General features: G+C 37.9%; 1 long non-coding RNA gene across 1 annotated transcript; it reads right to left on the bottom strand.

Annotated features, from left to right (window-relative positions):
- Positions 1 to 269: 269 nt before the first annotated feature.
- On the bottom strand, positions 270 to 22,484 carry LOC121665168. Its single transcript, XR_006016258.1, has 3 exons — positions 22,113 to 22,484; positions 6,189 to 6,397; positions 270 to 5,247 (listed from the first exon to the last, which is right to left on the bottom strand). It is a non-coding gene; the product is annotated as an uncharacterized LOC121665168 (long non-coding RNA).
- Between the last annotated feature and the right edge of the window lie 806 nt (positions 22,485 to 23,290).

The raw sequence follows: 23,290 nt of genomic DNA, 5'->3' as shown, positions 1-23,290 counted from the left end.
TGCCTTAAGTAAATATAACTCTTAAGATATAACATGTTCTGGTTTCCAGAATACTATTGATTTTTTTAAAATTGAAAACACAGGATGATGCCCTTGAAAAAGCTCATACTGCAATAAAAAAAAAGTGGAAAGGACAAACAGGACCTTGATAATAATATCAAGGCATAAGCATAATAAAAATTATTTTAATAGAAAATGAGTTTGTTTCTTACATAGATGATAATTTCTTTTACAGTATGATAGAATAAAACAATGGTCTTTAAAAAATCTGAAGAGAGAACTCAATTTATTAACATAAAATAAAATATTACAATACATTAAATTAAAATGAATAGTTGAGGTGAATATGTTAAAGACATTATATCACTGACTCGCAGATAATAGTCCAATTTGCAATTAGTTCCCCTTGGGCCAATCTGCTCGATAGTCAAAACCACATACACCTATGAATGTATTTATGGGATAACAATATGCCTCCTAATATTATCTTAAAATGGATCAATACAAATTAATGTCATTCCTTCGCCATGAGTTGTACAAGTCTTTGAAGCATGTTCTAGCTCCTGTTAAGAGTGCACATAAACACTCCAAAGAGTCAATGCATTTTCATGGTCAATGTCATAAATCCTTATGTGGTGACCTGGTTATTTCTGTTCTTTCCATGGCTTATTTGAGTTTCCTCATGTTTTCATAGGGACACTGGAAGACCAGTGCCACATCCCTTGCTCTGAAGCCTATCTGTTCAACTTGGGTGATCACAGGGTCATGCTTGCACCACCACTGCCATTGGAGCATCTGCACAACCATGGGAACACACATGATTTTCCACCACACCAAGGTCAAGCATTCGCTATATGTTTTTGTTTTCTTGTTTTGGGAGAGTTTTATCGTTGTGTCTAATATCAGTGCATTACTTTTGAACTTGAGCAGCTTACTGTTAAGTGTCATGGGTAGATCACAGAAAAGTCACTAAGTCAGAGTTATTTATATAATAAATGTGTACACAGGAGGGGCAGATAGGCATAGAACAGTATAAGCAAACAAAGCCATGTGCAGGCAAGGTGAGGTGCATGCATAACACAGCAGGTTTCACTGGAAAAGAGGTAGAGTCCCCAGTGGTGATAAACATGAAGAAATACTGCATGTTTTCTCACTTGTATGGTCCTGGACCCCAAATGAATCATCACTAGATCAGGTTGGTTTGTTTATTTAATTTTTATGCCCAAGCAGACAAAATAGAGAGGGCAGACGTTTAGAACAAAGAAAGAATGGTTGAAAATGCCAGGCTAATGCATTGTTCATGAAAGGGGAGTGAAAGCAGTCCTAAAGACAGATATTACTGGATGTTCTGCACACAGTCACACTGATAATTGTGATACTGATTGGTGGGCAGCCATCAAACTCAATATGAGGTTATTTACTGGTTGGTGGCTGTTTGCTCATAAATAGCATCCTTCTTCTGAAACTTCCTTGAAACACCTCACAGGGCAGGAATGTCTATAGTCCATTCTATAGAGAGGAAAATGAAGGTATGGAGCCATGAAGTGACTAGCCCAAGGCTGTGGACTGTGCTGAAAAGGCCCAGGAAAAGATGCAGATCAGCTGGGTCCTGATTCAGCCTTTGACCCTCAGATGATTTTTCTTTTTAAAAATATTGTATCAAGGTTAAGTCAAGCCAAATTATTTACCAGTGCTTTATATTGCAAGTAATCGTTATATGTTATTTCTTGGAGACTTCCACATGGACAAGCCCACTGTACAGTTTGTCAGAGAGCTGGCACATGAGCTGGGTTACTGAGAAAAGCCTTTTAAAAAACAGCACCAAGGATATAGTGGTGTGGTTTTATAGTCAGCATCCCTTTTGTAGCTTACTTCTCCATCCCTTATGTGCAGTGATGCCAATTCAGGAAACACTATTCCTCTTCTTGGGTTTGCTGTCTCAGGGATGTCCCTTCTCTGGTTTTATTGTAGTTCCATTGCCAAGTTTGCTCCACCAAAAGCCTTACAGCAAAGTGGTGTTGCTGAGCAGCTGCTCTGTGCCCAAAAGCCCTGCTTAAAGAAAAAGTAACAAAATAATTTCTGCTGGGCCAGCTTCCCCCTTGGGCCCAGTTGCACACCGGGTCTTGATTTGTCTGACGATGGGGTAAAACAGTTCATAGGAAGCCACCAGAGTCCTTCAGCAGCGAGCCAGAGCACCTCGATCCTTCACTGCTCTCATGTATGGTCAAAAAGTGTGTGTTTGCCACAGTTTGCAAGGACAGGAAAACTGTCTACCAGAGCTTGAGTCCTTGCTGAGCCTTGAAGCCACCTCTGGTCAGGGAGCCAAATAGGAAAGAAAAGTTTGACATTCAGGGTCCCACCTCAAGTCATGAGAAAGCAGGCGGAGCCTACCCACACTTGAGCCATGAATGATAACAGGGAATTTGTTTTCTTTTATTTATTCCACCTACCAGCCCATCTTTCAAAGAAGGAGGACGGAACTGGTACAAAATTTTAATTCTCTGGGTCTATGATCCCAGCCCCAGAGCATAATGTCTGCAAGGAATGTCCCATAGATTAAGAAACACCTAGAATTAACCAATTTGTTTTGCACATATTCCAGATGCTTTATACAGCATTTGTTTTTTACAATTATTCAGTGTGAATCTGCAGATACATGAAAATTGATGTACAACCAGGAGACATGGAAAAGCACCTGAAAAATGTAAGATGCACAATATTGCAGGGGAGTCTGTACTGTGTAACAGAGCAGAAATCCCTGGTGTATTACTGAGCTAGTACTGTTAACTGCAGTTGGTGGCATGTTGCGTTTAGACTAATTAGCTGGAAAGCAGTTATGCTGTTTCAAAACCTTACCTAGTGTTTCTTCATGGTGCTATTATATGCCTGTGAACATGTTGGCTCAAATATCAACCACTGCATAGCATCAGCTGGATTTGCTCCTAAATATGTTGGGTTTTATAATTTTTTAAAAATACAGTGTCCTTGTGCTGAACACTTCATGGAACATTCAAATACGAAGCTGTATTGAATTCTATCAGGAATGATTCATTATCTCATAATATAGGTACGGAATACTTTGAACAAATAGTATCAGTAATTATTTCTGGTGAAAGATTAGGGGTTTATCACTGTGTGATAATGAGAATGCTAAGAAGCAAGCTTTATTTTTTTGGAAAAAAATGTGCAGGTTTTTGTTAGAAAGCTGGGGCAAGAAGGAAGGAGGGGACATTCAGAGGTTTATCACGGTGTAATAACGAGAATGCTAAGAAGCAAGATTTTAGTTTTTTGGAAAAAAATGTGCAGTTTTTTTTGTTAGAAAGCTGGGGCAAGAAGGAAGGAGGGGACATTCAGACATTGAAATATGCTACATTGGTTTTATATCTTAGTTTATTGCTGTTTAGCTATCAATTGGCAGGCTCCTGTGCTTGCCATGGGCCTTGCTTGCCCAGATGTGTATTAGATCTCAATGTCCATCAGCGGGCAGTTCTTGCTTTCGCTCCTTGCTGTAGTGTTGTTCCTGGGAATATTTTGATAATAGCAGTGGTGATGGGCCTGGGCTGGCAGGTTGCCAGGGCATTGCTGCTGGTTCTGTGCTGCTGTCCTGGACAGGCTGGAACTCCAGTGTGAACTTGAGTCAAAGAGACCATCCCCTGTGGATGAGACACTCTGCATCTGCGGTTGCGTCTGTGTTGCAGCAGGGGTACCTCTGAAGGGGCTGTGGCCCAAGCAGAAGTCCATGCAGGAGAAGGTACGCTTGGAAGCATCTGTGGTTGTGGATGATCCATGCTGAAGCAGGTGCAGCTTGTAGCACAAGTGGCTGTGCATGAGGTCGTGCTGGAGCACCTCAAAGCGTGTGGCCATGGGTAAGCCCACGACAGAGCAGGAACACCCCTGGAGGGACTGCATCCAAGGGTGAGGCCAGGTTGGAGCAGGTTTACTTCTGAAAGGATTGTGGCTGTGGGTAAGGCCATGCTGGAGCAGGTCTATTTCTGAAGGCATTGGCCCCTGGAGAAGGCCCTGCTGGAACAGGTGCACCTCAAAGGGATGGTGGCTGTGGATAAGGCTATGCCAGAGCAGGTACACCCCTGAAGAGACTGTGTCTCACAGACAAGGCTCCACATGGTGCAGCTGCCCCCTGAGGGACTACAGTCTTTGCACATCCAACTCAGATTATCCAGCTAGGAGAGCTTTTGTTTCAAGGTGCTATAAAGCTGAAAATCTTGTTTGTTTTTACACAAAATTTCTGGGTTTTTTAAACAATAAATTTTCCCTGCCCTTCCTGTTCATTGCAGCCTTTCCTGAATTCTTCTTCAACCCCAAATAAATATTTGAATCACTGCAATTCTTTAATGGCTTCCATTGACTTTTGGCCCCAAGGTGAAGGACAAAGGGATGGACTTACATCATCTCAACGATTTGGGTGGAAGCAAGTAAGCAGGGACTTCTGGGTCACCTTTCAGGTCAGAAGCACACCAGTACCAGCTGTACCTCAAATGGGACTGTGAGCATCTGGGAGGTACTATCACATCTGTGCTTCTGCCTGTCAGCTACTTAGACTTTATTCTATTATGCACGTCCTGTGTTCTTCAGCCCTGGGACAATTTTCAAAAGTCAGCAGCAGAATTTGTGGTTACTGCCTAATGGGTAAATCTGGATTGCATTTGTAACAGTACTTTCACATTAAAACTTTTATCTAGAAAGAATGACAGTTGGTATTTGCTGTGAACTTGGAGAGGATGGATGATTCTTCCTTCATGACATCCACCTATTATGTCCAATCTTATAGGAAGCTAGATAGAATTATAGATGCAATAGTAAGGGATGCTTTTTTAATAAATTAAAGTAATTTGCATAAAATTAGTTTGTGGGCAATGTATTGTAGGTGACTCTGAGTGTTGTTTGACTAGGTAACCTGAAAATAGTTATTAATAAAATTCAAATAATCGTTTCATATCTTCCCTAATAAAATATCTGTCTTCTAGGAAAGCCAAGCTGAAATATGGATAGACATACATGCTGGTTATATGGTATGATTATATGGTCATTCCATGGGTATTCCATTACAGGAACATCACTGATTAAAGTACTGACTCAATTTTATTTTGATATCCTTATATTATTAGGTCAGTTAATGGTGCAAACACCAAGGAGTCACCTTCTTCTCATCATATCGGTCTTATTGTCCTCATGGGATATTAAATTTAAGGTGGAGTCTGTAATGTCTGTGGGGTTTCATCGTATGACCTACAAATACAAAAACAGAATCTATAAAATGTATAAATGACAGTTATGTTTATCTTCTAGCTAATTGGAAATAATTATGTGAATTAGTATGAATACATTATTCTTTTCCTCTGTTGAAATGTGACCTTTGATCTTTGGTAACTACTCCCACGTGAACAGCGCAGCGCAAACATCAGAGGATGGTGTAAAGTTTCTCCCTCCTACTGCTCTGCAAAGCCCCTTATTTGCCTGCACAAATATTTTTTGAATGTTTCATATATTTGCTCTGGCATGCATTTTGCATATTTTTGCTAGCAATTTGACTCCTTATCTGTATGCTTTAGCAAACATATTCAGAGCTTGTTTAGAGCAGGTAAACAGGTGGAAAACCACTAACCTTAAACCACTTTATACCAAATTGCTGTGCGTGGTCCTAGCTCCTCAGCATCAGCACATCTGAGCAGACCTCAGGGCTTTACTGTGATCGCCTGCTTGGCGCAGATACATCTGCCTGCTGCATATGTACAGGTGTGGGACTGCCCAAGCCCACCAGATTAAGCTTGATCCAGTTCCCAAATTCTTGCTCCTTCTCACAGCCTCAATCTCAATGGTTTTCAAGCAGTATAGATCATCTTTCCAAAGACAAATTTGATTTGAATCACACTGGCATATTTTTGGCAAGGGTTCAGAACCTCATCAATCTTTATCAAGCATGAGAAAGAGCCACTTATCCAGACAAAATGACAGCCACCTATATGTGCTTTGCTGCCTTAGCTGATTGCTGGGCGGTCACTTTGGGCGGTCACTTTGCGCAGTCACTTAGGTCCAAGGGATACAAAAGCACTTCCCTCTCTCTCAGCTAAAAACTTTTCCCAAAACACAGAGCACACCCTCACTCCAGTAGCAGACATTAGGATCTCTCTCATTCTCAGTTGCCAGTGAGACACCATCAACATGATTACCTTTTTTTACCTTTACAGTGATACCCCAGCATCAGTCTTCTCAGAAACCTCCTCCACGTAAATGCATTTAGTTTGCTCCCTCTGGTATGCTTCAAAACAGAGAAATGTGTGTATCCAATGCAAAAGCCAAATCAGTACAAGAAGTCTTCTTTGGCTTCTTAAGAATCACAACATTAGTAGAATGTAAAGAAAAAACACAGGCATTTCCCCTGGGGAGAAATAAAGACAGAGGAGCCGCACGTGAGCCCAGTACTCATGTTGCCTAATGCAACTTTGGAAAATGATTAGACAGGCACAACACTCAAATGTGAGAAGAATGGCATATTTTTTTTTAATTGTCAAATACAAAAAATGTAAAAGATGCTTTAAATTTAATCTAATTAACTTTTCTGGAGGTGGTGTATTGGAAGCACAGATTTATTTTAGTTCCAGTGGAAAAAAAGCATTATGTCAGTTTTACTTAGAAAGACACTCCCTAATTTATCATACCATAACCAAATTAAGCTTGAGAACTACTAATCAGTAGGTGTCTATTATACAGCAAAGCATTAGCCTTAGCATGCACAATGCCTTCGGCATTCAACAGGGCATATACTGGAAATAAGAATTCCTTTGTCATTTGGCCAGGGAAGCAATGATCTTCATAGTTCATGATTTGTATAATAATCAGTTAAAATAAGGTGTGTCATGGGCAAAAGCTCAGGAAAAATTAAAGTTCTGGTTCTTATTTAGCACCTTTAACTGCTTAAATACTTGCAAATTCCTGAAAACACTGACAGCCTATTCATATAACAGAGTTTCTCTTTCTGCAGTGGTTCTGCTCCCTCCTCTCTCCTACAAAATACGCAGCTTCTAAAGAAAACTGGAAACCTCCAGTCACATTTAGTTTACAAAATTCCTCACATTCCAATTTTTTTTCTAATTCCATGTATGCACATATGAACATGTTCACAGGTTTATGCACAACATTAACTCCTTGGTCCTATTTCCACTCTAGCATGACAAACAGGTCAGATCTGTGAGCCAGACATGTCCAGTGAGCTCTAGCTCACCTTTGGATACCCTCAGGAGGCACCATGGCCCTGAGGGAGCTCTCTGTTCCCTCTTCCTCTCCCTCCTTTCCCTTTTTTCCACAGGAAGAAGTGATACATGTGCTATGGACAACATTATTTGCAAATTGTGCCATCTTGTTACACTGCTTTATATGCTGCTTATTTAGAGCTATTTACACTAAATAAAGTATAAGCTATTACAAACACTACTTATTTAGTGCTTACTTAATCCCCACCCATATGAGTGGAGTTACTGGGCATGCAGGCTATGATAGTCCACATGCATTTGAGTTCAAGGTCAGGTAACTTATTCTTAATTTCCTTACACAGTATTTGCTACAAATTACAACAGCATTTTGCTATTAGATAATAGCAAAAAAGGCTTCACTAGTGGTATGACACCAAATGATAGAGACTACTCATGCACTTTTTTTCCATGTCATCATTTTACTGAACAAAAATGTACTAATAATTGACATAGAATAGCTAATAGATCAAATTTCAGACCATCATTCATATGCTTTCTTCACAAGATACTGCATTTAACCATTGGGGATTAATCCATATTAACACCCTCCATGAAAGCTAGGAGGTCTCATGATTGCTCTGATTAAAACTGTCTTAAGCATTTGCAAGTCTCATATAACACACAAGACCCAAAATAGAAATGATCTCACAACTGAGAGTTTAAAGTATTTAAAGCTTTTATTTATTTCAAATAACATTATTTCTCCATCCATGCCAAGGCCATATTTCTTAGGATGAACCCCTGGTCTAATGGATCAAGACAGTCTCATGGACCCCTTCCTGAGATCCCAGGTAACTTCTACTTCCTCTTCCAAGCTGATCTCACTTACAGAAGTTGTTCTGATGACATCATGAAGAATTGTTTTGAACATGCTGTTTTCTGTAGCACTTCAAGAAAACTGTACTCTTGCCAAAAGCCCAGATGTAACACCATGAGGAGAACACGCACATAAACACAAATGCAAAATGGCAGGAAGAGTAAACTATTATCATTTGAATTCTTCTACATCATATTGTTGAACTGAAAAAAAAAACTTAAAGACATATTCTGCTCAGAAAGTGACAGAAAGTGCCATCCAAAATATAGTAATACAGTAATAAAATATTTTTCCAATTATGTAGCTCATACATTGGAACTGAGGAAGTAATTAATTCATTGATTCATATAAAAAGAGGTAACTTTGTGGTCTTCTAATCTGATACAAATAGCCAAGATCATGTGCAAACTGAAAAAAGGGGAGAATCACACCTGGAATCAGAATTATCTGAAAATATCTTATTTGATTTACTACAGCTTTACTTTTTCTCTGCTAAAAATTCATACAAATCTTTCATTGGTATCAAAAGTATTCAGTGCATTTACATTTCCACACATATTCCATCTTCCTGAAAGGCTGAATCCTGCAAAGCCACAAAACACAGAAACAGTTTCTGTTTACCTATTCATGGGAGTTATAACCACACAATAAAGTTAATTGACTAAAATGTTGTTTTTATGGAGGGAAAGAGGATACTTGGCTAATGACCTTAAAGAGAAAGCCAGTCTTTGGTGGCCTGTGGTTATGCCAGAGCATCCTGTCCAGTGACCCAGTCAGCCTCTCTCCATGCAGTGATAGCCCTTAATAAGTGGATGCGATATTTCGTGACAGGTTTAATACATTGGACAAGACACAACATTAATAGCACAACCTTTCTGATCCTAGTAAGAGCTCACATAATCACTCATACATATTTATCTTTCCTCTACTGAAGTATCTGCGTCCCAACTCATGCATAATGACGCCTTCCTTACAAATGCATTTAATTGATTAGTTGATGTTTACAATATTAATAGAAGATGAAATGTTCTTCAGATGTCCTCTTGAGTGAAATTGTTAGTCATTCCTGAGTCAGTTCCTGGAAATTGTATTGTCCTCCAGGAGAATTTTTACTGAGTTTTAATCTCAGCTTTTATAGCCAAATTCAAATATTTATGCAAATTGACTGCTTAGCTTACCTACCTCTTGAAAACTCTAGATGTGGTACATGCTGGTACTTTTCAGTACTGTCAAGACATTTCTAACAGGTAGATATAGAAATACTAGATATAGCAGAGAAGAAAAAAAATCTTATTTCAAATGAGAGCAAACATAGGTAGGACCAGTGTCCCCACAATCTCAACTCCTGAAAGGAAAAAATTTGTTTAAATACAACGTTGATAGCCATTTTAACAAATGGGCTGCTAGTACTGGGAAATAAATTTTATGTTCTCTATAGAGTCCTTGCTCAAATAATTGAGTGAGTCTCCTCGATGTTCCAGCTGTATCATTAAAAGGAAATCCAGGAGAAAAGACTGAACAGAGCACTGCAACAAGAAACAGTATTGTCTCTGCTTGTTTAGCTTCAACTTGGTGCCCAGGACAGAGTTATTGTCTCTACAAAAATGTTGTTGTTTTTCTTTGCTAATCCTCTGTGTAGCTATGACAAGGACAGATGATTGCAATAAATCTTTTGTCTTTTCTTATTTCAGACTAGAGCAGCCTTGATCACAGTTAATGAATGACTCATAAGCAAATAAAGGTAGAGGCCATCTTTAAAAAAAGATCTCTGAAAGTGATTTTTAAAAAATGATGATAGTTGGTGCACTCTTAAATGAGTTATTTTATTGTATGTGGTGTAATGTTTCACACATTTTGGTCATGATCAAAATAAATATTTTTAGTACGTTTCATCATAATGAAGTTAAAACATTGAGCCATCTCTACATTATTGTGCTTTTGCCTATTCACTGAAATTGGTTTTAATTAGAGCTCAGCATGAGCTCAAGGTCTTGGAAACTCCTCTCTGCTTCTAGGTAACAAAATTACATTCACGTGTAATCTGCAGTTTGTCAAATATCTCATAAAATCTGTGAAATTGTTTTAGATGCTGTAGTGTGTCATACAAAATAGCTGAGCTTAGGTAGTGTCTTCTCTAAAATGTCTACCAGCCAAAAGGTAAACTAGCCTGACAGGTCTCTAGGGTGGGGACTTTTTGTGAATAATTAGCCTTGAGCAATGAAACTCTAGAGCCACACCTGGGCTGAATCTTTGATCTGTCTTTATACAGCTAGAACCAAGTTAGAGAGTTTATGCATTATCTTGATGTTGCAGGTGATAAAATCTTTACTCTTGCATACATACTGCAACAAATATACTTGTGTGTATATGTATACATGTATATCTATATACATGTATATCATATATATATTTATATAGTAAAAATGGATATTAAGGATCACTATTCAATTATGTTTTTTCATTGTTCATTCTGGTATGGCTTAATCACTTTTAGGATTTGTTATTTTTTCCTTTTTCATGTAAAAGATGAGACTCAATGACACATTCTCTCTTGATAGCATCAGAACAATATGTACAACAATCAGTGTGCTGACAGAGCAGAATCTTTACCTGACCTATTTAGTAGGCACAGTTGTCAAAGGCTGTAAAATAAATCAATCATTTACAACATAGTTTGTTTTTTTTACACATAATACCCATTTTTTCATACAAGTTTTATTAAATAACAGAAAGAGTCAAATTGTCTCGTGTCTGATCTAGCTGCATGTGGTCTTTATTGGACAGTCTACAAGAAGTGTGAACACAATGATAACCAGTTTGTCCTCCATTTTAATCCTTGATGCACTTCCAGCTCTACCTGTGGCTTTGGGCAAATCCCTGAACTTCTCTGTCTCTCTTACACATGCAATAAAGACTATAATAATAATGAATTAATTGGTTATTTGTTTGCCATTCTGAGGATTGTTAGCTACATTCTTCTCTTGTTTATACTAATGTAATATCCCAAATGAATGAATTTGTTACTGTAATTTAGAAAAATTCAAACACAGATTGTAGCCTCATGCTTAATGTTGTACATCTTTTATATCATTAGGTTCTGCAAATACAGATGGGAACTGCCCGTGTTTTGAAAACTGTCAAGAATAAAAGACTTTGCTTCTTCTGCCCTGTGTAGCTATAATTGTTTCTGATTAAAAAAAATAATAACTGTGCATTCAGCTAATAAACTAGACTCAACACATTGTTGTGAGTGTTAAATCTTTGCTATCTGTAGTCCTTCAATAAAATCAACATGTGTCTGTATGGCTGGGCTGTTGAACTTGTTTTAGTCACACTCCTCACATAAATATTTACTGAACTGATGTGGTTGATACCGCTAAGAAGTAACCATCTGACTAGTGGACAAAACATCAGGAAAGTACCTCTGAATTGTAGTTCTTTCATATGTTATGGAGTGTTGAAGTCAGGCTAATTTGAACACTCAAAGAGAAATTCAAGATGAGGGCACTTTATTTTCATCTTGTTTTCAATATTGATACATTAAAAGAGTAATGTTTGTTACATATTCTGACAATTTATTGAAATTAATCTATTTTAAAAGAAAATATTTATCAGCTAGATTAATTCAGAATAATAAATAACCCTTCCCTTCTATATTTTGCAGGAGTTTTAATCAAGTAAGTGCTTTACAGGCAGGAAGAAACCGCCTTTTAGCAATGCTGTCTGAGTATTTTGTAATGACCGTATTATAATGCCTCTGATGAAAATACACTAATGTCTTTCCTTATAGAAAAAACAGAGTGGCATATATTCCTATTTTCAGGTAAAAATCATGAACATGCATGTATTTCTCTTCAACTAAACTTTTACGTGGCTCTAGCAGAAACACAGCATGGTTTATTCTCTGATGTCAACTATAGAGAGTTCCATACTAGGCTTAGGTTAAATGTCTAAAAAGGGATTAAAAGAATAATAATGCTGCTTTAACACATTAACTTTCACTTTTGTTTAATAGATAGTTTCTAAATTAATTTAATTGTTCTGCCCATTTTTATCTCCAAAAAAAAAAAAAAAAAACCCAAAACAAAAGGCACTACTCTGATGACCAAAAACCCCTGATTTTCTGATCCCATTGATGCTGGGACACCCTGAATGGAAGACTTTCCCTATTTTTAGACTTCAAGAAAGCCGTGAATCCTTCTTCTTGCACCCTCTCCTCAGCAATGATGGCTCCACCAAATGGACTCTCAGGTTTGGGACTTGTCAAGTAAAAGTTGAGCCAGGAGGACACCCTGGGTGGGACCCTGGATTTACATTCTCTCATCACCCAGGTTTGTTTTTGTGCTCAGACTCGCGGCTGATTCTCTGAGAAAGTCCAACAAATCTCACATCTAATTGAGGTTTTAGTCAAAACCTCAAATAGCATTGGTTAGCAATGTTTACAGTGCTGTGGTTTCAACTACAGGCTGAGTAAACAAATATTTAATGGGCAATAAAATTTTTAAGATCCTTGAAAAGCAGGGGAATGTGGTTTTGCTTGGCTGCATGCTGTGTCTCATGCTGAGATACCAAGCAAAATGTTCACTATGTGGTTTCTTTTTAAGACCGACGCAAGATGGTTTTGGTAAGCTGTTATGGGGCTAAAATTCACTTAATTTGGCATTTTAGTTCAGGACTCATATACAAGCACTCTAAAAATTTTGCTAACAGCGTTGATGGCAACAGAACTGGAGGACCAGGTGATTTTTCCAGCACGTAGCTCAGCGGTAGAGTGGTACCCAGTCTCCTCATTAGCCTTATTTCCAATCACACTTTACAGCTCTTCTTATAGTCCTCTGTCCTGCTGTGTGTGTGTTGTGCTTCCCTATATCTCAAGTACGGTTTCAAAAGCTGTGACTCCAGCATGAACTTTTCACTTGCATGCTTAAAGAATCACTTTTTCTTTCTGTTTTTCCTTCCCCCTCATTTGCCCTGTTCTGCCTAATCCCAGACTACAACATTCTGTGTTAGTATGACACATGCTCCAGAGAGAATCCTGAACAAAACACAATTCCTGCTTTGTTATGTGTTTGAGAATGATGGTGTCCATCTGCAAAAAAATCCCAATGGGAAAAGATGAGAAACCTCCATAATCTATAAAGAACAAGATAGCAGGTGTAAGAATTTCTTCTCCCCTCAGATTTCTCACAGAGTCAGCAAGACTGGGCCCACATTTGGCTGCTGTAATTCACGGTTGGGTGCATTAGCCAACATCCACTTTGGTTGACATTACCACGTTGGGCTGTGAACTGCCATGCCTGAGGAACTGGTTCACATCCACTTCTGTGACCCAAACGCAATCAGAAAGGTGGGGCAGGCATCCCTAGTGCTATCCTTCTAAGATGTCTCAGCACCTTTTTTTTTTTTTTTTGTAGCAGATGGTGCTTGTAATTATAGAAATGGCCAAAAAATAGACACCACAATAGGGAGAAATATGGGAAAATACGGGAAAAGAGATTAAGGTTTCAGGCTTCAATGTAAACTTTACCTTTTACTCTAAATAAAACAGAACTAGTTAAACAAGTTAAGCTGTTACTTTGTCCCAGCTGGTTTTTCTGTAAGAGTGTGAAATAAGATTCGCTTTAAAAGGGCAGACTGTACCTCCCTCACTGTGGTTAGCTAGGCCACACTTCATGGCTCTTCTTTACATATTCCCTTTGGTGTAATGCTGTGATCAGCTCTATAAAGAAGCAGGCAGAGCTGATTGTCAAGCTCTGCTGATGTCTGCAGATGAAGGCTTCTGAACACTCACAGGAGGCTCACGTTTCACCTCTGTGGTGGTAAAAGCTATTCAAGCTTGCCAACTGAAATATTTGTGACGTTTTATTTCCTTAGCTGGTTATCACCTTCAGACAGTAAATGCAGCATGTTGGTCACCCGAGTTAGTTAAAATTAGAAATATTTTTATATTTGTTTGAAAATGTGTCTTTTACATACGTATTTTGTATATAACAACATACAGGTGATATACGGGCAATACACGTGAATAAAAATCAGAAATATTATAAGATTTCCTGCATTGTTAAATAATGCCCACCTGAAAAAAAAAAAAAAGAATCTGCTTCGATTGGTGAGCAAGAATGATTTGTTCCAGAAGTATTTCATGCACTTTTTTCATGAACAGGAAAGATTTCTTCCGGAAATATTTCTATGCAGTCAGGCGAACAAAAGGTCTTTGTTGTTAATACCATTTTATTGGGCTATTTAAGACTCATAAGTAGATTGTATACTAACACTCCTCCCACTCTGTTCCTCAGGGTAAACTCAATCTCCAAGTTTTCACTAGGAAAGCACACAGATCCACAGCCAGATTTGTCCTAGCCCACCTGAGGTGCCAGAGCAAGGCTTGAGGTACATTAGCTGCTCTGTCACCTAATTGCTTAGTGTTGCTTAGTCGTAGGAGGAATAAAGTTTTACATTGCATGTGCGGAGGGCTAGAAACTCTGGAGAGAGGGCTAGGAAAAAACAGAGAGCCCTCAGCAAAACACACAAAGCTGCTTCTCTTGTCAGTATGATTCCAGCTTCCCTAAAAGTTAAAGTTCACAGAAATAACAAGCAAGGTATGTAGTTATTTTTGAAAGAATGGGTACTATAGATAGCAGACTGATCATATCCCTTCAGAAAACAAATAAAAATTCAGAGTTTCTACAAATGCAAAAATTATGATACTGTAACTTTTTTATTATATTTGGGATCGTGCATGTAGTTCACAAGTGTGGATTTTTTCTCGATATAACAGACGCAGAAGCCCATCAAATTCTCTGTGCCTTTCTTGAAAGCTGGCAATTTAAACTGGCAATAAAAACATGATGAAATGCTTTATTCTCTTTCTGTTGCTAAGTAGATAATGGATGTAAAAACAAGCTCACAGTTGCAGTCCTTTGTGTAGTGTTCTCACTGCTTCATACATTTTTTCATGGTATAGTCAATGATAATATTAATTATTGAGAATATATGTTTGTTCTTTAGTATATAGAATCATTTCAATACAATTTTTTGTTGTATTAGAGATTGCTGGTCAAAGTTTTTTTACATAAACTTGAAAGTAATCAATTAAGCTTGCATTTACTGCAGGAAATATGACAGTTTCTTTTATGTTTAGTTATTACTTCCTTCCAGGTATTCAAAAGATAAACATGCCTGTCAAAAATTGATTTTAGTGTTTGTCTGGTTACAGTCCAATGGTATTTCAGTCCTTATCTGTTGTTTGATTACTCTTTATTAGCCTTTAAGAAGTTGTTTCTCAGCTGAGTCTCCTGGGACAGTTCTGAGGCTTGAGGTGCTGTCTCTTATTTCCAGTCATATTGCTAAATAAAAGATTTGTTCTCCAAATGTTACAGCACATTCACTACAAACTGAAGCCAAAAATGGTAGGTGGCACAAACATGATCAAAGACGAAGCCTCTCAAGGGGTGACAAAGTTTAGAATAGAATAGAATAGAATAGAATAGAATAGAATAGAATAGAATAGTTCAGCTGGAGGGGACCTACATGGATCATCTGGTCCAGCTGCCTGACCACTACAGGGCTGACCAGAAGATAAAGTGTATTGTTAAGGTCATTGTCCCAATGTTTCTAACACACTGTCAGGTTTGGGACATCAACCACCTCCCCAGAAAGCCTGTTTCAGGGTTTGATTACCTTCTCAGTAAAGAAATACTTCCTGACATCCCGTTGGAACCATCCCTGATGCAGCTTTGAACATCATCTGACAAGATCATAAACTCTTAATGTGTTGTATCATATATTTAATATTTCATTTAATTATGGCCAACAAAGATGGTTTATTCCCATGCAAGAAATTACTCTTAGGAAAGAGTTAATTATGTGCAATATTTTATAACACATTTTATATGAACAATAGTGGCTACTTTTGACCTTACTTTTAGTATAATTAGTCAGAATAATGCATAATGAGCAATTCTGAGCCAACCAGGACCACTGTTGTTCACACTTACTTTATAATCATGATCATGTGGTATGTCATTGGTCATAGTAGTCATAGTAATTTTTCAGGCAAGAAATGCGTGTAAGGATAAAAAGGAAGTTGTCTCCAGAAAAATTTAACTCCTTTTGCAGTATTCCAAAATATTTTGATTGACACAAAATGACCTCCAGAATAAAGAGCTGTAGCTTAGGTAGTCATTTTTTTACTGTGGAAAGTGTGCAGAAAATAATTACAGTCATAGACACTTGTAATATGAAATATATAATTGCTGCTTCTCACTTTATAAATGACTGTACAAGGAAAGACAGCGGAGAGAGTAATGGAGTAGAGAGTAACTACTTAATGGCACATTCAGTGAACAACTGTAAGAACAGTGGGCCTTGTTTCCTAATTGTTTGCACCTTTTTTCATCTGCATCATACTGCTGATCTTTTTGAAACAGGTCTTGGTAGCACTGATAGTAATGATGTGAACTGAGAAACAAGCCTACTCACTATCCTTTAAAAACATTAATATGCATGATGGAACACACTGGATTGCATGCCAGTTAAGTAGAAAGTAACTTGTCAAGACTATTTTTGGGTGTTTTCTTGGACTGTGTTATTCAGTCAAACCTAAGCCACAGGCAGTATCTTGTTCTCTATTTAAAGACTGCATGCCATAAGCTTCTGCAAAATCTCTGAAGTTCTCCAGAGCTCGTTGATATATTTCTTTGCTATTTACCATATTTACACCCTATCAAACCACATGAAATCTGAAGAAGACAACTTGTCCTTTTCACTGTTTATGTTTTCCTTGTGTGTAACACTTTCATATAACCATTCCCCCAAAGATCATACAAAATCCAACTTAGATCTGAAACACTTGGTTGTCCTTTGTGCAGTTAAATTAAATCCAGGAGGAATGATTTAGTGATCCAAATCTACCTCCAGGCAGTTTTGCTGACCCTTATTTATCCTTTTTCTTCAAAAATCCAAATGAAAACAATATTATGTATAAACAGTAAATGTATTCCACCTTCAGAAAACTACAAAGACTGAAAACATTTTTTCCGCTTTCTTTTCCTTCCTTTTTTTTCTTTTTTAGAGGTATTCAGAGGTGTTGTACTTCTAAACAAGGCTACCAGGTACTGAAAAGAGCAAGGAATGCTCTGATCCCTGCGTAGTGGAATGCTATGAAACCCAAGCTGCAACATGCAAGCTGCTGTACAAATGCTAGCAGCGATTTACTAACGTGATTTCCACATACTCAGGTACTGCCACATTCAACCCACATCAATAGATGCAAACACCAAATACACACTCAAGTTTACTACTAGAAAACTTGTATCTATGGAAACAAATTCTTTTTAGTGCTGCCACAGTAAGTTTGCCTTCAGTATTATTCAGCAATACATGTAGTTTTTAAATTTCAGAAAAGGTAATAATTTGACGCAAGTTATGTAAAAAATATTCTGGTTTTGCATTAAACGACTTACTTTTACAAATATGAGTTGGACAATGGTTATCTAAGCAACAAATATGTAGAATAGGTTTTAAGTTTTTGAGGATCACAAGCTAAACTGGATCCAAGGCTTTCAACTGCTGAAGAAAAACAGCCTGTAGGAACAACAAAATTATTATTATCCTGGTAACTCCAATATATAAACAGAAGCACTGTTTGTAAGACCTAGAACCAAACTTTCTGACTTCCTAATCTCTGATAAGGCTTTATTCATGTGGGATGTTTGTAAGATCCTTACACAAGAGATACGGGATTGATCAAAGGCCTGGAAAACTTGGCTATTGATAACAGTTTGACAGAACTTGCGTTGCTTAGTCCAAAGAAGAAAAGACCCAGAGGAGAAATCATAACTTGTTCAAAATTGCTGCAGGAAGAGGAGAGTAGAAGAGGAGGAAGGTAATTTCAGGACAAGTGAAACTGTGAGAGGATCCATGGGAGTGTCTCTATATGAAGGCAAAGTGGTCTGAGACAAAACAGAGAAAGACTTTCTTCCATGATATTTATAAGTATCTCTCAGCCCCTCAACGTGGGCAATGTGCCTGCCCAGCTTTGTTTCCCTACCCTCACCTTGCTGGACCATCCCACCCTAACTGCCAGAGAGGTGGAGTTTTCCAAGGGCACCACTGGCCCCACTTGACATGGCAACAGCTTCTAGTCACTTTTCCTTACCTTGTGCTTTGCTAAAAATTTTTTTAGCCAGGCCAAAAATTATCTCTTGGTTTTGGAAAAAGAAAAAATTTGCACAGTAACTACAAAATGTTTCTTCCTATTAGAAGATACTAGAAAGAAAATGGTTATTATTCCAAAGGTTTTATAGCTGTTTGGATTCCTCTGCCATTTCCACCTTCATTCACACTATTTTTCTTAAATTCAGTCATTAAAAAGAGTAAAAAACATGCTGTTACACCTGAGGTGCAGTACTGCCACAACAGAAGTTGCAGTCAAATGATAAAGGAAAAGGCAATACTTGAAATCTTACACTGTAATTTATATTTGTTTCAGATTCAGAAGGGGAAATATTTGAAGGTGATGTTGCATTCATTTATTTACCCCATCAAGGCTCCTTGATACCCTCCTATATCTGTCTCACGGTTCTCTCGAGACAAAGTAGTTGATGCCTGATAGCATCCTCCCTTTCTTTTCTGGATCTAGGAAAATTCCTACTGAAGTCACAAGAAAAAACCCCTCTGACTTGAGCATGAAGTTAAATTGGACTTTCTTGGATTTGTGGTATAGTCTTGGACAAGACAGAAACCCTCTGTCCCATAATTAATTTAACTGCATGCTGCCTTTCAATACTCTAACAAGCCAAGTCACTAGTGCATTTGGAGTGTGCAGTTCTTTTACGCTGCATTTCAAGCAATTCAAAGCAAAGTCTTATTTTAGGTGACTATATATATTTATAAAGCTGTGATCATCAGATGTTAGAGGCATATAAAATCTGTAGGATACGCAAGGATATTCCAGAGTTGTTGGGGTTTTTTACTATATTATCTCGAAAATGGAGAACATACTATAAGGACTGGTTAAAAAACAATAATCATTGTTTTAATGATATTTACATTTTTTTCCTTTATAATAACTTTAAAGTTATCATATATGGATGCTGTAATACTGCTTTAAATTAAATTTCTAGAAACTGAAAGTAAGGAAGGATGACTTCTACTTTTGATAAAAGAAAAAATACCTTTCATAAGCTGAAAGCCTTTTCTTCTGATATTCACTAAGTTTTGGACAAAGAAGTTCCAATTTGTAAGAAGATTTATAGGAAAAATAAGTAATTTTATATATATATATATATGCACTTTTTTTTTCAGCTAAAAGACAGTTTAAGGTAAAGGGAAAGAACTGAGACAATACTTGCTTACTAACACAAGCTGAAGCTTTATGCTATAAAGATCTTATTAATCAGATCAAATAGAATCAGGCTTGATGACCAAAAAGTATCTAATTGTTTTTACAATGTGGACCAGGTCTGTTTGGTTAGGAGGATGTGAGAAAATTGGTTAAGGAAATATTTAATCCTTGTTCCCAGGCACCCGAGGTAAGTATCATAACCAATCCCTGAAATTTAGGTAATGTGGGGAATTGTCTGGGACTCATCTGACTAAATCATGTTTTACTACAGCAACACAAACAGATGAGCTTGGGCTTTTTAATAGTCAACAGAGATCTGGCCAATAGTTGATGGATATCTCATCCTAAACTCAATCCCTACATTTGGTCAGATTAATATTGCATTATGTGGCATTGATTGTATTTACTTCCACTGACTACAGATGGTGTCTAGGTGACCCTGGGTTACCTTGTGTGACTAGCTCAGATGTAGACATCTACACCCCAGACATCAAAAATTACATAAATTAATATTGGTCTTTTGGTACTGCGAACAGTGTTTTTGTAAGGTTCACTCGTATATCAAACAGAGCTAATACCAGTGCACGAGCAAGGCACAGTTTAAAATAGCCAGCTGATTAGGTTATTTCTTGAAATAGGAAAGACTTTGGGACAATCCTTTGTTCTTAATAAGTCAAAACAAGGAATGAAATCAGCATATTTTACATTCGATCAAAGTCTACTAACTATGGGGCTACCATAGTTACTATTCTGATGTGAATGGCCTTTAAAAAAAAAAAATTAATTCCCCTTTTCATTCCAGTGTGGTGCAGGACTCATCTGAATATCTCTAATAGTTCACAGGGATGAAAATATTTATTTTGCACATTTCAGTTCCACACCATTTTTCTGCTACAGTGTGTGCCTCCAAAGCATAATTGAACATTGAACACTTTTAATCCAACTGGTAGAATGCATTCACAGAGTGGGGCTTATTTAAAAGGGGTTTTGACTGACTGTAATTTACACATTCATATAGCTTTTTGCTATCTGCTTAACATGGCACACCCTTACCCAGTCCCTTGGCACACTAATTAAACCAGCCTTAGATTGCCCTAGAACTTCTTACCCTTAGACAACAAAGAATAAATTCAGAGATGGACTATCAAATGGACAGGGAATTACATAGGGATATATTTCATTATATTCAGTGGGGATATATATCAGGGGATTCAGTGGTTTACATGCCTGGCAAATTAGCTAACTAAGGTTACCACCAGAATTATTTCATTTTACAACTGCAGTTACCTTAAATTTACACAAAACTTAATTCCTGAAGGTGGCAGTATCCTGGCTAAACCTATACACAAACTTCAAAGTATGCAAAACCCTAGAATATGACCATGAAATTATAAATGTTAGTTTAACAGTAGTGCCACATATGACCTTTTAACACATATAACTGGGAGTATGCTCTGTGCTAGCAGTTGTATTTCCCATATTTTTCTCTTGAGCTGTAAAACTTAAAAAGAACATTTTTTTCCACTTAGATGTCTTTTAGCATTTCAAGCTGCTCGTCTTCATTAACTAATGTAAGAATTGCATACAAGAAATTATGCATTCGGAATATTTTTGCCTGGTTCTTGGTTTTGCAAAGGTTATTCTACATAACACAGGGAAAGTAAAAGCAGCCATAACACAGAAGTTTTGTCTTCTCTGTACACCTTAAAACCCTCTTCATAATGTGAAATGAAAACTCTAGCGAGTCTCTATTTGTCTGCAAGGGGCTTTGTTTATTTTTGTTGGGTTTTTTTCCTCCACTTTATTCCTCGTAGTTACTGCCTATGCCTGTGTAGACTGACTGGTTACAAAAAAATAAGGGATAAGGGTTTCACCAACCCATGTCTGTATATATACAGAGGCATGAATCAACCATTTTTACATAAGCAAATTTTTTTTAATTGCCTTTAGTAACACACACAAGAGATCATCATGAAAACATGGGAGAAAAGTTCCATTAAGCTTAAAGATTATGGGATAAAACTTTTCTTTGGCTAGACTCATATCAGAAAAAGCCTAGAAGAGTTACACATTGCTGTTGCAAAGTCTCTGGGATAGCCAGAGGGAAATTCACTCTGTCCCCAGAGAAAGACAAGCTCTACTTCACCCCCATCTACTCAGAAAAAACAGGCTTTTCAGAGAGGGTGAGTCCAGGCTTTCACATTTGGGTAAGCAGGGCAAACCACCCCATGCAGGATGGCATTGCTCTGTCAAGGTAAAGCAATATGTGGGCACATTCCCTCATGCTTCCTCCTGGAAGAATTTACATCATTCCTTAGTAATGGCTACACCTAAATGTTGCAAACTACCCCGTAGTTCTTCTTGGCCATTTTCTGGTATGCAAAGCATATTTTCCAGTCTGACAGGACCTTCTCCCTGCTGGAGCACAGGCTTTTGGTTGTCAGGTTCCTGGAGCAGAAACCTTCAGACAGTGTTCTGTATTTGGGTTTCTGCTCCAGGAACCTGACGGCTGAAGAGAGTGGCCTGGATTCCCTGCACCTCTCCCAGCGTGCTGCTCCCTCAGAGGCACCCAGCAGCCATCCAGCTCCATAAAGCACATACCATTTCATTAGAAAAAAAAAGCACTTAGGAGAAAACGTCTTAAAAAATGTTGAAATAGTATGAATAATACTTAGCTTACCTGCTTGTCATGGTTTTTTCCACATCAAAATCCTTCAGAGGGTTTGTCTCTGTCTTGCTCAGTCTTACATCTCTCAGTGATGAGATGGGTAAAATGCCTTTTCTGTCATGTCAGAAGCAAGATTCACCACATTTTCAGCTTCTCCATCTTCTAACACTTCCCAAACCTGACCAAACTAGTCTAAGCTAGTCCTACAGGGCAATACTTCAAAAGGGTTTTTTTCTGCTTAATTTTAGTATTGCAATTTACCCTCATTATTTTTAGTTCCTGCAGAAAACATTCCCTGCATTAACAGATAAGTGAGGAGGACTTAAACCATCAGCTCTGTAAAAATGTGTATATAACCTCAGTAAAGTCGGGATAGTTGCTATTGAATGTGCTCTGCAATATTAGCACAGGTGAAATGACACTGGCGCTGTTATTTGTGCTGGGAAGTTTGTGATGCAGGATTTCACTCCAAAAATTTTTTTTGTCAGTTCTCTCTGGCAAAAATGCAGCTGATAGAGATCCACTGCATTACCTCTGGCCCCAGTGAAGGTAAAATTCTGCCAAAGCAGAATTAGCTCATCCATTGTGTGGTTTCACGACTGTCAGTATTATACCTGTGGTTTTGTTTTCACCTCGGCCACTCTGCCCTCCAGACGTGCTTGGAGATGGAGATATGAAGACAACATGTTGGAGTTTATAGCAAAGAAAACTGGAGTAGCTGAGTGGCATTACCTCAACTGATTGTTATTGACCTGCCATTCTTAGTAATTACTAGCATAAAAATAATTATTTCAAGGAGAAATATATATAACAAAGAGCAAAATTAAACTGAGTGGAAATGAGGCCTGTGACTTCCTTCTGTTTCTGAAATAAGCTTAGACTTGTAGAAGAGCCCTGAGTGTAGCAGGGAGTATAGACTGGGCTGTGCCCACACACAGTAGGGTCAATCACTAGAACAGAATCCTTCCTCTGCACCCTTCTGCCGGGGCAGCTTGTCTGTGTCCTACCTCTGTGTCCACTCATGTCTGGTGACTGTCACACAAAGGGGGGAAGCCCAGCTCTCTACTCCTCCTTCCACTCCTCTCTCACTAAAGAGCGATACTTTCAGAAATCTGTTTTCTCTCTACCTTGAGCTTTCACTAAGGCTATGAGTAGATAAGCCATAAATACTTTACAGACCATTCAGATCT

Source organism: Corvus kubaryi, unplaced genomic scaffold, assembly GCF_017639235.1.
Source record: "Corvus kubaryi isolate FWS band 111438036 unplaced genomic scaffold, C.kubaryi_AGA036_p1.0 37312, whole genome shotgun sequence".
NCBI lineage: Eukaryota > Metazoa > Chordata > Aves > Passeriformes > Corvidae > Corvus > Corvus kubaryi.
This window is presented reverse-complemented; position numbering and strand designations above follow the sequence as displayed.